Consider the following 11,139-nt stretch of genomic DNA (forward strand, 5'->3'; position numbering starts at 1 on the left):
CCCTGATGCTGCTTGGCTATTTCTGTACAGTGAGGGCTGCCAGCAGGAAGAAACTCAGAGGGGACTGAGATAATAGTGGGACTGGATCATTTGACTGTGCTGGAGAACATCCTTTTACATGGCCTTCCCATGGATGTGCTGTACATCTGCTCAAAAGAAAATAATTACTTTGCTGAGCATCTTCAAAAGGACTCTTGGTGCAACAGACTCAATTGGAACTCAGCTTTTCTAGCTGTCACTGCATCAAGCTCTGCTAGAGGAGTGACCAGACTCCTAATTTGGGTATAGTGGGGCTCTCAAGCATCTTCAATTTGAATATACATGCCGCTGAGGAGTCAGTGAACTCTTCAGTTCCTCACATCCCTTCTCCTACCCCCCTAAATGTATGGGAAGCCACAGTCCTGGTTTTGAAATGCTGCAGCAGCTCAGTGCCCCTTGCCCTCACCCTGCATGTCTTGTTACTGGGTCTCCCCGTGTACTTGTGGCATTATCCACAACCGTCATGTTTCTTAGGTGCCAAACACTTACAGAAATGTTTTCTTATATCTTGGGGTTAGAGAAAGGGACAAATACAGAAGGACCTTGCTTGCAGGAAGCTGTGCAGTCAGTCACTGCAGTTAGTTGTGTGAAGCTAGGTGGTCGGGCAGGCCTCAGGCTGTAAGTGTTGGGTGGGAAAAGGGCCTGAAAGGGAAGGAAGGGGGAGGGTAGCAGGTGAGTTCCTAGGGCTGGAAGGTTTAGCAGCAGCCTGGTGCAGTGCCCTGTCATCAAGACAAACTCACGGTCCTCCTGGATGCCTACGAAGCTTGGTTTGTACAAAAGCAAGGTGGGAGTCTATTTTTGTACGTGAGATACATCACACTTTGCTGTGGGCTAGTATTGTGAAGTGAGTCTGAGTTGTTTACACTGATGCCTTCCCTGCCTACCACAAATCGTGTACGTAGTCTTTAGATGATACCACCCCTTTCCCCAGCTCCCAACCAAGAGCTGGTTCTAGGCCTGTGTTATATGTTATATTTAGCCTTTTTGCATATGATCTTTGATTTCTGTTGTTTGTATTTTAGCACAGTGTATGCACCTTCATTTAAATACATCTGTGTGCATACAGATAGGCATACATGTGTGCGCGTATGCATGTATTGCTCTCACCTGTAGTTTCTGAGAGTTCAGCTGAAGCAGATGGAGTCCCGCAGCCCAGGGGACAGACTGCATCCTTGCTAATAGTGTTTGCCACAGGTGTTAGTGAGTCTTCCCTATTAATGTTTTCATTTCAGAAGACCGAATGAAGCAAAGCTTATAGTGTTTGCTGTTTCCATGGCAGCTAAGTGAGGGTCTTGGGGTGACTCCCTGTGTTCCTCAAGCCGCACTTTGGGGTCCTCTCTGCAGTATTATCTCCCTTTTTGCTTGGTGGTACTCTGTGCCTGTGGTGTGTGTGATAGACACTCTTGCATGGCTTTTGTGTCTGGCTTGTGGCATTTGGGGATAGGGTGCTGGAGACAGAGCATTTTCAGTTTGTTTGAGGCCTCATTGCCAACGATAGATCACTCCCATTTACCTGTTATGTCTTCTTGCTTGCTGCTTTTCCTCGCTTTCTCTTGGAAGAGGAAGGGACTCTGGTCAGGCCCAGGCTGAGTGAGATGAGCTGCAGCTGGCTGATGGCCCTCTTAGAGCAGAGAGAGTGGTATGTCATTTTACTAAATTCCTAAACAAACATTTATGCAGGCAACACTCCTTGCAGATCCAGAAACTGAGGCACAGTAAGGTTATGACTTGCTCAAGAATACGTAGCTGCTAGGGAGTAAATTAAGGCATCACAACTTCTGCTCAGAGGCAGGAATAGGCTGTGAATGGCTAGCACTTTTTTTTTTTTTTAAAGCAATTACTTTTTGACTTGTTCCTTAAACTGAAAGTGCAAGAGGTGTATACCTTTCCCAAATGTAGACTAGAATCTGCAGGATGCCACCCATTGTATAGCTCTGCTTTCCTAGAGAGGGTGGACTTTTAGAAACCAAATGATCTTAATTGTTAGTACCCACCCCTGGCTTTTCAGGGTAGAAAGTTCATGATAGAAATAATTGTTAAGAGAGAGTGCTTGGAATCGTGGGTTAACAGGAAAGGCTATATAACTTCACATATCTGCAACCAGAGCAGCCACCAAGCATGACTTACCTAGCAGCAGGAAAATGATTTGTGTTTGAGTTCCTGTGTGTCCCAAACTGAGGCACCATGTTCTTTGAAAACATGCCACCTCATGGCCTCTATTTTTGGGTCCTGCAGTTGCAAACCTGCCTCCTGAGTTAAGAAGGAAAGGGAAAAGATATAGCTGGAAGTGAGTAGAGATGATGTGGTGGGGGGATAAGGCAGAATAAGAGAAGAGATTCTGAGGGCTGGGGCTGCAAAGTTTCTCTCAGCGGAGCCAGAGGTGCTCAAGGTCTCTTGGGGGTGGTTGGGGAGTGGGGCAGCGGCATTTGCCATCCTCTTAGGAGTCACGGCCAAAACCACTGATGTGTATTTGATAGTGACACTGCACTGCTCAGCCAGAGGGGTACTTAAACAATTATTTCCAGTTGCAATTATAATTACTGCTTATTAAGGAAAATTTGGAAATTTTAGAAATAATCAGTTTGCCACCCAAATGCTACCACTGTTAATCTTCTGGTGTTAAATGTTCCCCTACACATTTCTGTGCATAGATTTTTAGTGTGTTTACATAGTCGTTATTCTACTGTCTATATAATTTTATGTCCCTTTTATGCTTAACATACAAACATTTTTTCCATGTTACAGTCTTAAACAGAAAACAAATATTGGGATCCAAAAAATGGAAGTGACCCTAGGCCCTTCTTGACTCTGAGAGACTCCGGCTGGAGCCATGTTCTACTTTTTTGCCAGGCCCTTCACAGAGGAGGCCTCATAGATGAACATCATTTGCTACCTAAGACCCAGAGCAAAAATTAGCAGGGTGTGGTGGTGCGTGCTGTAACCCCAGCTACTTGGGAGGCTGAGGCAGGAGAATTGCTTGAACCTGAGAGGCAGAGGTTGCAGTGAGCCGAGATTGTGCCATTGCACTCCAGCCTGGGTGATAAGAGTGAAACTCTGTCTCAAACAAACAAACAAACAAACAAGAAGACCCAGAGCATATCTTGTGAAGTGTTCTTGTGTTCAAATCTGAGTATTTCTCTAACTGTTCCATTTCAGCCCATTTCTTACAGCTGACTATCTAAATCCATATAGGTTATTCTGTTGCATATTTATTTTATTTTATTTTATTTATTTATTTTTTTGCACACAAAACAATAAACATTTTCTAAAAGTACATACAAACAAAAAGATGCATATGAAACATATTAGGAAGCTTGCACATGGGAAGACGGGGAATAGAAATGGGGGGTGGGAATTAAAGAAAACAAATGAGAGAGGGACTTTGTATGGATCAATGATAATAACTCAATCCTCTATTTGACAAAGAAGAAGGAGAAGGAAGAGGAAGAAAAAGAAAGTGGGATAAAGGATCAGAAAGGGAGGAAAATAGAAAAAATTAGAGTATGACTCCAGGGTAGACCTGTTTTGTTGTCGCTGGGTTGGTTGGTTGGTTTGTCTGTTGTATTTTTCATATGTTTCGCCATGTTGGCCAGGCTGGTCTCGAACTCCTAGCCTCAAGTGATCAACCCGCCTTGGCCTCCCAGAGTACCGGGACTACAGGCGTGAGCCACCACGTCCAGCCCCCACATTGCTTCTGGCCTCTGTGGTAGACCTCCCAGACGGGGTGGCCGGGCAGAGGCGCTCTTCACTTCTTCCCAGATGCGGGGCTGGGCAGAGGCGCTCCTCACTTCTTCCCAGACGGGGCGGCCGGGCAGAGGCGCTCCTCCTCCCAGACGGGGCGGCCGGGCAGAGGCGCTCCCACATCCCAGACGATGGGCGGCGGGCCCCCCCCCAGACGGGCGCCGGCAGAGGCGCTCCTCACATCCCAGACGATGGGCGGCCGGGCAGAGGCGCTCCTCACTTCCCAGACGGGGCGGCGGGGCAGAGGCGCTCCTCGCTTCCCAGACGGGGCGGCCGGGCAGAGGCGCTCCTCACTTCTTCCCAGACGGGGCGGCCGGGCCGGGCAGAGGCGCTCCTCACTTCTTCCCAGACGGGGCGGCCGGGCAGAGGCGCTCCTCACTTCTTCCCAGACGGGGCGGCCGGGCAGAGGCGCTCCTCACTTCTTCCCAGACGGGGCGGCCGGCAGAGGCGCTCCTCACTTCTTCCCAGACGGGGCGGCCGGGCAGAGGCGCTCCTCACTTCTTCCCAGAGGGGGCGGCCGGGCAGAGGCGCTCCTCACTTCTTCCCAGACGGGGCGCGGCCGGGCAGAGGTGCTCCTCACTTCTTCCCAGACAGGGCGGCCGGACAGAGGCGCTCCTCACATCCCAGACGATGGGCGGCCGGGCAGAGGCGCTCCTCACTTCCCAGATGGTGGGTGGCCGGGCAGAGGCGCTCCTCACTTCCCAGACGGTGGGTGGCCGGGCAGAGGGGCTCCTCACTTCCCAGACGATGGGCGGCCGGTCAGAGGCGCGCCTCACTTCCCAGACGGGGCGGCCGGGCAGAGGCGCTCCTCACTTCTTCCCAGACGGGTGGCCGGCAGAGGCGCTCCTCACTTCCCAGATGCGGTGGCGGCAGAGGCGCTCCTCACTTCTTCCCAGACGGCCCGGCAGGCCCCCCCCCCCCCCCCCCCCCCCCCCCCCCCCCCCCCCCCCCCCCCCCCCCAACGGGGCGGCCGGCAGAGGCGCTCCTCACTTCTTCCCAGACGGGGCGGCCGGGCAGAGGCGCTCCTCACTTCTTCCCAGAGGGGCGGCCGGGCAGAGGCGCTCCTCACTTCTTCCAGAGGCGCTCTCATTTCCAGAGGGGGCGGCCGGGCAGAGGCGCTCCTCACTTCTTCCCAGACGGGGCGGCCGGGCAGAGGTGCTCCTCACTTCTTCCCAGACAGGGCGGCCGGACAGAGGCGCTCCTCACATCCCAGACGATGGGCGGCCGGGCAGAGGCGCTCCTCACTTCCCAGACGGTGGGTGGCCAGGCAGAGGGGCTCCTCACTTCCCGACGATGGCGGCCGGTCAGAGGCGCGCCTCACTTCCCAGACGGGGCGGCCGGGCAGAGGCGCTCCTCACTTCTTCCCAGACGGGGTGGCCGGGCAGAGGCGCTCCTCACTTCTTCCCAGACGGGGTGGCCGGGCAGAGGCGCTCCTCACATCCCAGACGGGGCGGCTGGGCAGAGGCGCTCCGCACATCTCAGACGATGGGCGGCCGGGCAGAGGTGCTCCTCACATCCCAGAGGATGGGCGGCCAGGCAGAGACGTTCCTCACTTCCTAGACGGGGTGGCGACTGGGCAGAGGCGCTCCTCACCTCCCAGACGGGGTGGCCGGGCAGAGGAGCGCCTCACAACCCAGAGGATGGGCGGCCAGGCAGGGACGCTCCCCACCTCCCAGACAGGGTGGCAGCGGGGCAGAGGCTGCAATCCCAGCACCCTGGTAGGCCAAGGCAGGCGGCTGGGAGGCGGAGGCTGCAGCGAGCCAAGACCACGCCACCGCACTCCAGCCCGGGCAACACCGAGCACCGAGTGAGCGAGACTCCGTCTGCAGTCCCAGCACCTCGGGAGGCCGAGGCGGGCAGACCACTTGAGGTCAGGAGCTGGAGACCAGCCTGGCCAACATGGCAAAACCGCGCCTCCAGCCAAAGGAGAAAAACCAGAGAGGGGTGGTGGTGCGCGCCGGCAATCCCAGGTAGCCCGCAGGCCGGGGCAGGAGAATCACGGGAGCCGGACGCAGGGAGTCTGCAGCGAGCCGAGTGTACTCCAGCCTGGGCCACAGAAGGAGAAAAGAAAGAAGAAAGCAAGCAAGATGGAAGGAAGGGAGGAAGGAGGGAGGGAGGGAGGGAGGGAAGGAAGGAAGGTAGGTAGGTAGGTCGGTCTGTAGCGTATTTTTATATCACTATATCTGTTTGGTCACCAGGTGGCTGCTCAAAAACATCTATTTTATCTCTTCAAACCTTCTGTGGCCTCCCAAATTCTTGCTCTGCAAGCCATGTTCAACTTCCTACAAAGTTTGACATTAATTCTAAATTCATTCATTGAAAATTCAGGTCAACATAAAACCCACTTAGTGGGCCAGGTGCAGTGGCTCGTGCCTGTAATCCCAGCACTTTGGAAGGCCGAGGCAGGCGGATCACCTGAGGTCAGAAGTTCGAGACCAGCCTGGCCAACATGGCGAAACCCTGTCTCTACTAAAAATACAAAAATTAGCTGGGCATGGTGTTGGGCACCTGTAATCCCTGCTACTCAGCAGGCTGAGGCAGGAAAATCGCTTGAACCTGGGAGGCAGAGGTTGCAGTGAGCCGAGATGGTGCGCCATTGCACTCCAGCCAGGGCGACAGAGTGAGACTCGTCTCGAAACGAAAACAAAAACAAAAACCTACTTAGTGTAACTGCTATCAAAAGCCCACCTGGTTGACTCTGAATATGGATGCTGTCATAGCAAAGGAAGCCTGGTATAGGTCCCTGCTACCATTTCTCCTCCTCTGCTTCACTGACCTCCTCAAAAAACAAAAAAATTTTGCTTCACTGTAGTTACTGTGTGCATATATGTATAGTATATGTGTGCTCATTTTTCAACACATACTGATTGAGGCCTGATTCTGTGCCAGGCACTGGAGATGCAATGGTGCATGAAATAGACCTGATTGTTGTTGTCCTGGCGCTCACAATCTAGTGGTGTTATAGAGGACTGATAATGTAGTGCTATAAGTGCCACAACAGGAATAACTGGAAGCTACAAAGTGTTGGGGGAGCAAAGGCATTTTTTACCGTAAGGTTGAATGTCTACTTGTCCCAAGCACTATTCTACATGTCAGAAAAAGAGACACTAAGTAAGAGTAAACTGGGATGCCTGTGTGAGGAGGCAACATTTGAGCAGGGTACTACTATATGATGAGCAGGGTACTATACAATGAGCAGGATGGGGTGGAGGAAGGATATGGTATCCTGAACTCAGAAGGAGAGGTAAAATAAGTCTTCCTAATGGCAGTGATGCTGAACTGAGACCTGAAAGATGAAGAGGAGTTAGCTAGGTGAAGGAAGCTGGGGTTTGGTGGAGAAGTGCTCCAGGCAGAGGAAACAGGAAACGCAAAAGCCCAGAAGAGAAGGAATAGAAAATACAAGAAATTTGTGACTAGAAAAGATGAGGGGGGTAATAGGTTATTACTAGCTCTCCCTTTGTCTGGTAAAATTGTTTTACTTATATAAGAGCCAGTTTATTTTGTATACCTTGTTTTCTCTTTTAGTAGCCTTACTGATACACAAGTCCAGACGTGTTTGGGCAGCTTCCTCACAGAACATGGCCAAAGGAACTCCTGCCATCTAATGGACAGAGAGATCATGATTTGCAGAAAATTAGCATTACTACAGTGTGTTAGGCTCACAGTATCTCAAATGACAGCAATTTTCCACTCAATGGTTTAAAAGCCCTTATGTACTAAAACAGGTTAAGGAAGAAATATGTAAGAATATTCTCAGACAATGCTCCCCTGTATGGGGAGATGAAAGGAAACCAGGGAAAGAAAGGAAGGAGGGAAGTTTAACAATTAGGTACTTGTGTCAGCATTGTACTTAGTGAGCATACTCTCATTCCTCCAGTCAATGAGGTAGGCAACATAAACCCCATTTCCAGATGAGGAAACTGCAACTCACAATACAGGAAAAAGCTGGCCTTGGCTGTCTCCTTTATGTTATGCTGCCTCCCATCAGGATTTATTTCTAAATCAACAAATGGTAAGGAGGCATTAAAATGTTGCCCAGTTGTGACATCCATACATTTACATTTAAGACCTCAGTGAAAGTGCTTAAGATCCCATTTAGTTCTCAGAAGACACTGGAAGAATCTGTATTTCACTGAATAATATACACATCAGCTGGTGCCCAAAGCAGAGAGAACCTCCGATACCACATATATTAGAACGGACATATTTTCCAAGCTAAAAAACTGGAATGCCTTTCTAACAATTTCATACTACTTCTAGTTGAGAGACATTCTTAAAAATGCAATTTGGATGCAGAAACATTGGCATTCTCAGAACACATCGAGTTTTTGGAATTGAAGCTGTCTCAGAAAAATCCAGATGAATAGGGTTCCACATGTATGAAGATGAATTGCATTAGCAAAGCATAATCAAATGTGTATATTATGCTTTCCCATAGTATTTTATACATACAAGACCTTAAAACAAATTGATTTTTAAAATTGTTATGGTGCTTGGTACACAGGAGCTAAAAACATGACTATAATAGAGAATTGTAAAATTTTTGCTTACCCACCTCTTATACAAGGTTATAAAAAGTTGTTAGAGATTAAATGTCCACCAGCTGTTCTGTCTTCACTGAGGTCAAAGCGATGGGAATGGAGCACCAGCAAATTGGAGTGGAGAGAAATTAGAACTAAGATGGATAGGATGGGGGTTGCGGGGCTGAGAAGCCTTAGGACAGATGACCAAGGGAAAAACAGTATAATCCTTTAGATGTTTTAAGAATGACAGGAGCTGTCCTTAGAATGGGATTATCCTGGTGGAGCTTGGAAAACCCCATGGTGTCAGATTCCTGGTCAACTCCCAAGTTTTGACTGAGAACCCGAGTTTCTAAATGCAGCAATGGAAGATGTGGGGGGATATATAATACAGTCTCTACTTTTAAGAAGCTTATAAACTGTGTATAGGGAATCAAGGAAATGATCACTTGGACTGATCAGTGAAGGCTTTGTAGAGGGAAGTGGGATTTCTGCTGGCCTAATAATGAATACATTTGGGATATACAGATTAGAGGGAAAGGCATTCCAGGTAATGGCAACTACAAAATCCAAAGGCCCCTTTGGGGCCACTCTGAATCTAAAGCATGGCATTAGAATCTTGGCTTCATTTAAATTACATTTTATGGGGAAGTTGGGTGGTCTACTGTTAAGAGATTATGTAAGAGGAATGAGGCATTTCATTTTTCTTACCATTTGGTGTCACTGTCAATCAAATAAATTGTACTAAACTTAGGAAAATAGGCACCCTTGTTAAAAGAGGTTTTGACTTTTGTCAAGAAAGCAAATTAATTTTTTTAAACATAACAGTGATAGTGAGGTTCCTTTTTATGAGGAGTACACATGTGTTATGACTATTTACCTATGGAGTTTCAAAATAAAAAATTAAAATGACAGAAAGGACACTCACAGAACACCAGGCATTCATTTCACAAACTGCGGGGGGGGGGAAAAGTTTATTTTAAAGACACATTGTTAATACTTGCCTAAAGATTACTCTTACACATACACAGTGTGACTGTTTTTTGTAAATCAGAGCTTTGAGTATAGAGAGACAATGGCAACACACCAGAAGAAATAAATTTCTACCGGGTAAAAAAGCATGAAGATGAGTGTCTGGAGAGATTTGGAGGTGGCTGGGTTCCCCTGGCCCTGCTCCTTTTTCTTAAGGACAGGGCTAAAATAACAATGTGAGGCTACAGATCATCTGTTTCTTATTTACTTTCTTGGTCTTGTCCTAGCTAAAGTCATTTCTAGATCATGTGCTACAGTCTTCAGAGAAGTTATGGAAGGAATTTACACAAAGGGCAAATACATAATTGAATACATGTATAAAAACACATCAATAGAATGTGGATAAAGAATACAGGCAAAAATTCTGATTAGAAGGAAATCAATGGATCTTTCATTTTCTGATTTGTACTACTCACTCCACAGCTGACAGTGTTCAATTTCTTCAGGATATCTATCAGAAGCCCATTCCTTGATCCATCTTCTTGGTTACCTGCTGGAGTAACACTGGCATTCTCTAAATCTAGAACTAGAGATGTATCTATAAAGTATTTATTCCCTATTTTCCTTCATATGTTAAGTTTTCTAGTGCTAAGCCTGTTATTTTCCTTAAAGAATTGCTTCAGTAGGGTCCAAGATGGAATCAGCTAATGGCTAACACATGATGTGTTAAATTCAGAAGAGTAATTTTGCACATGGTTTATGCTTAAATAGAAATTCTAAACCATTTACATCTGTTTTCTGGTCATCGTTCTTGCTTTATAAAAGCTATGCGTATGCTCTCCAAACAAGTTTTTATTTTGCCCATTTTGAACTCTTCCATATATTAATTTTTTTAAAGCACTCAAAACAGAGATGGAGAACAATTGTGTCCTTTTAGTTCATTGTCTTCTATAGAGGAAAAAATCAGGTCAGATTAAACTCTTGAACTGTTGCAATTCCTTTTGTTTTCCAAACTTCAGTTTTTTAATTTTCTCTTTTAATTTGCAATCACTTTCCTAAGATCACGCCTTTTTACTTTAGATAGCTAAAACATCGTTTACTAAATATTTGCCTTAGCACTGACCTTTGTGGTTAATTTGTTGAAAACTGTGCTGTAACTTGACACAGTATTAACTACTTCTGATTACTTATCTGGTACACGTTGGTAATATCTACCTTTCAAGAAAGGAAGACAGTTCGGACACATAATTTGACAAAATTAGAAAACAGCAACATCAGTTCTTCGAATATAGGAAAAAATCTGAACAGAGTTGACATTTCTGTCTGGTGTTAGTGTTCTTTAAAGACCACAGACAACAAATCTAGGCAGAAACAATACATCTGCAGATACTGGCAGACAGCATTACCCGCCAAATTTGGCTAGTTTGTTAAGATAAATAGCTTTTCAGTGACGTGCAGGGCTGAAATTACATAAACAACAGAAATTACTAAGACTTAAGCCTACGAGTTTTGTGGGTTTCAAGATTTTATGCAATCAATATTCTGACATCTGTAACACCATTTTGTCCCTAAAATGCTGATGCCAGGAACAGTAAGATATTAACGTTTTACTTGATGACTTGTTCATTATCTTGAAATAAACTATGATTAATTCTTTAGAATAACCATTATTGAGCCACATATTTAGGTCATTAAGACAACTATAATCATCTCCTTATAAGGAAGTTTCATTAAAAATGCGAGAGCTCAGCCTGTTCCAAAAACCAATACTTGTAGCTTGTTATATTAATAGTTCTAAATGTCTAAGGCTTTTTAAATGAAAATACCCTTAACAATTTTATCGAGCCTGAGCACTAGGAATTTTTAA

The sequence above is a fragment of the Nomascus leucogenys genome, chromosome 12, assembly GCF_006542625.1.
Source record: "Nomascus leucogenys isolate Asia chromosome 12, Asia_NLE_v1, whole genome shotgun sequence".
In the NCBI taxonomy this organism is placed as follows: Eukaryota; Metazoa; Chordata; class Mammalia; order Primates; family Hylobatidae; genus Nomascus; species Nomascus leucogenys.